The sequence below is a fragment of the Helianthus annuus genome, chromosome 15 (assembly GCF_002127325.2).
Source record: "Helianthus annuus cultivar XRQ/B chromosome 15, HanXRQr2.0-SUNRISE, whole genome shotgun sequence".
Taxonomy (NCBI): Eukaryota; Viridiplantae; Streptophyta; class Magnoliopsida; order Asterales; family Asteraceae; genus Helianthus; species Helianthus annuus.
In genome coordinates this window covers 108421529-108425915 of record NC_035447.2, presented here as the reverse complement: position 1 = coordinate 108425915, position 4387 = coordinate 108421529, and positions in this window count along the sequence as shown.

The following is a 4387-nucleotide window of genomic DNA, read 5'->3' as shown; positions in this document are numbered from 1 at the left end:
ATAAAATAAGATATTGTTCAACAGTTTTATTGTCGTCCAAGCTTGCGAGACTTATTGTGGACGCTCTAGAAGATAGCCAGCCTATTACGTGTAGTACCTGCACTTAACCTTTTGGGAAAATACGTCAGTTTACACTGGTAAATACAATTTAATTGACTTATTTTGAAAATGATTGAAAATTTATTTAAATGCACATGGCATAAAATATTTTTATAACTTGGGATAATTATGCAATATAATCTTGTAATGGATTTACATGTTACTTATGCGTTCAGTAGCCCGATCCGTAGACCGGGTTAAAGATTTATAGACACACCACAATATAGAGTTATACACTGACGGGTGTACGCCTACACCCTGTGCTCAGGTCGTGGCCATCTCGTAAGATGATGCCAAAGATATCCGGGATATGGTCATTAACCCCCCAAAGGCTTTAAGCAATAAAACACATTCAAAACAAGGCATCTCAATGAATTTAACCACTATTCGATTAAAGAATTCAATGCCGGACCAAGCGGTATTTTATATACCGTACCCCAAGCCCGTATAGGGAAAATAAGTTAAAAGTATTTACCTTGGTAAGTATGAATCACAATTAGCAAGTGAAGGTAGCTTTTACTGGGTCTCCTATTCTGGAACAAAGGTTTATAATAACCTATTAGATTTCTAACGGGTCTTTATTTAAGCCTAAGCTTAGACCGGTTAGTTTTAAGGACGATACGGTTCAAGCGCACGATTAAGCGAAGACCGGATAGAATGTGATTTAGACCCGACAAGTTTAAATACTTGTATAATTTGGGTATGCTAAATACATTCTGGATTTTGAGACAAAAAGATAATGTTTGACCCGTTTCGGTCAATTTATGCAAACTAGTTACATAAACCGAACCGAATGCTAAAAGAGCGTTACGGGTAACCATAAGAGTCATATGCAAGTTCCCTGAGATAATATGTCTTAAATATGTCATAATATCAGCAAGTTATGTTCTATTATGCCCCGAATGAATTTAAACTCAATTTATGCCTTATAAGGGCATTTTGGTCATTTAAAAGATTATAAAAGAGTTAAAATGGAAATCTGAGTTACAGGTCTGATTTATACAGTAAATATACTTAATTTGACATATTATAACTGTAGGGTATGACCCATATATGAAACTTATCATTTAAAATCGAACTATGCACCTTAGGGGTATTTTGGTAATTTCACAAGGGCTTAAACGGTCAAAACTGGAAGCCTGAGTTCAAAAACTTATACTTACTGTTATTTTATAAAAATATGTTAAAAACATCAGTAGGTATAACCCTTATACGCTTAATATGGTTATGGTACATACTATGCGTTAAAAATGCTTAAAAAGGCGATTTAGAGCCGTTTCCGGGTTTTCAAAGGAAAGCTGATATTTTTATATTTCCAGAATGCTCAAAATATTTTATTTAACAAATAAAATCAGTAGAAAAAGGTTTGGGGTCAAAAAGATTTATAAAACTCATTTTATGGCTTAAAAGGTCAAAACCGGTATTAACCGAATTAAACTTAGAGGCCTATGATACGATCAGCCAAAAATTAAATAAAAATCTTCAAAAATCCCAAAATATTATATAACATCAGTTGGTAAAAAGTTTGGTATCAAGAAGTGGGCTTAAATAGGTTATATGCTATTTACGCCGTTTATTCAACATAAAGCTTTAGATTTACGATATCGGGCATAACTCTAAATCTGGACCTCCAGCTAATATCAAATTTTTGGTGCAAGTTTATAAATCAGTAATAAAGGTTTCTATTCTTTCACTTTTCCAAAAATCACGTTTTATAGCAAAAAGGGCAAAATAGTCATATTTAAGCATAAACCGGTAACATGCATATGAATCGGACAAGTGTTGAATCAAGTTGTAAAATCTCAGAGAGTTGCACATAATTAAAAATGGTCCAAAATAAGCTCTAAGGCAGATCTCAAACATGCATGCACGGATCCGAATCGAGAGTCAAAGAAAAAGTCATTTTGTAAGACTTTCGGTTCCAATCCGGGTTTATACTAAAAATTGTCGAGTTGATCATGATAAAACATGTTCTTACATTCATTACAAAGTTATTTTGATGATCAAACTGATTGCATGTAACCTACATTACTATTTATGCTAGATTTTGCAAAAACACGTTCTTTTGACTTTTTAAGAACAACTTTGACTCGACAATAATCATGCTTAGAGTGGGAATCAGAAAATACCCTTTTGAGGGTTTGTTTCCCACATAAATACCAACTTGTAGGTACTTTCAATTTGAGAAATGACTGAGCCATTTTCGTTTAATCAAAAAGTCAAACGAGAGTTACGACGGATTGACTTTCGGCTAATAATCTAAGCTAGAACGAATTAGAGAAGGTTATGAATGCTTACAAGAGTCCTAATGAAGCTTAGAGATCACTATGAAGCAGCCTTGTCGACCAGAAAGCTCCAGAATAGCTCTTGTGAATTTTGAAATATGTAAGTGTTCTTGGTTACTACCCTTTGTGCCTTCTATGCAAGTTTTGATCTGATTATAAGGTGTTTCAGGAGTTGTAAGTGGGTTACAGGTGTCCTAGCATGCATGAAATTCGATTGGTGAGTTTGGGAGGTGGTAAAAGCTGTCATCAACTCGCAAAACGGACCCAACAGCTGCTGTTCGCGAATTTCTTGAGCTGGGCGTGGGTCGCGGCCCGCTTAAGGGTGCCCAGGCGGGCCGCCTGGGGGGCTGCAGACCCAAAAACTTGTTTAACATTTGCAATTTGGTCCCTGATCTTTGGCTACGAGGTTTTGACCATTTATCTTGACCCTTAGACCCTCAAACTTGATTTTTAGGGACCTTGGGACATTTACCAACATGGTAAAGTCCTCGGTTAACTTTGCGCTCACCCGAAAAGTCATGAAATTCGACGTTGACGCTTTTAACCCTTCATGTACGGTTTTGGCCATAACTTTCTCATACGGTAACGAAACTTCATGAAATTTTTACCACATATTCTAGTGAGTATATTTTAGCATTACAAAGCTTCGGGTTTGCCAAAAGATCACTCAGGGGTATAAATTCAACATGTTGACACTTTTAGTCCCTGTAGTTTGTAATTCCTCACTTTCTTATATTTTCCGCTTCGTATGATCCATGATTCATCCGTTTAGGGTTATAAACACCATGTAGGGTTATTGTAGAGTCTATTTATCCATTGTTGACACTTTGGACCCTTATATTCCATAGTTTTCACTGTTTGTCAACTTTAGTCCCTCTAAAGTATGTTTTCTCATGTTCAAAGCCCATGACACGTGTCAATACATTATTGGACGTAAATTTCCGAGGTGTTACATCCTCACCCCCTTAAAAGAAATCTCGACCTCGAGATTTACTGGAACAAATGAGGGTATTTTTCTTTCATTGTGGATTCTACCTCCCAGGTGTATTCGGGACCTCTACAGGCATCCCACTTGACCTTAACAATAGGTATGTACTTTCTTTGGAGCTTCTTCACTTGTCGATCCTCAATCGACAATAGTTTTTCCACAAACTTCAAGCTTTCATCTATGTGTACATCTGTATGCGGTATGACCAGTGATTCGTCAGCGAAACACTTCTTCAGATTACAGATGTGGAACACATTATGTATAGCGCTAAGTTCTTCAGGCAAGTTTAACTTGTAAGCAACTGATCCGACGCGTTCGATAACCTCAAAAGGTCCTATGTATCTCGGGCTCAGCTTACCTTTCTTACCAAATCGCATCACTCCCTTCCAGGGTGATACCTTAAGCAATACTTTGTCACCTACTTCGAAGTGAAAAGGCTTACGCTTTGGATCCGCATAAATTTTCTGCCTATCCCTGGCAGCTTTCAAACGATCGCGAATTTGGACAATCTTGTTCGTTGTCTCAAAAATAATCTCTGGTCCTGTTAGTTGGACATCTCCAACTTCCGCCCAACAAATAGGCGATCTACACTTTCTACCGTATAGGGCCTCAAAAGGCGCAGCTCTTATGCTGGTGTGGTAGCTATTATTGTAGGAGAATTCAATTAGTGGTAGGTTCTTATCCCAACTACCACCCAAGTCGATCGCACATGCACGTAGCATGTCTTCCAAAGTTTGAATAGTACGCTCGCTTTGACCATCAGTCTGTGGATGATAAGCCGTACTAAAATTCAAACGAGTGCCCAAGGATTGTTGGAAACTCTTCCAAAAATGTGATGTATATCTAGTATCTCTATCGGAGATAATAGATACAGGTATACCATGCAGCGCTAAAATCTTATCAACGTATAATTGAGCTAACATATCGGAGCTATAAGTCTCCTTGATGGGTAGGAAATGAGCTGACTTCGTCAGTCTATCTACTATGACCCATATAGTATCATTTCCCTTTCTCG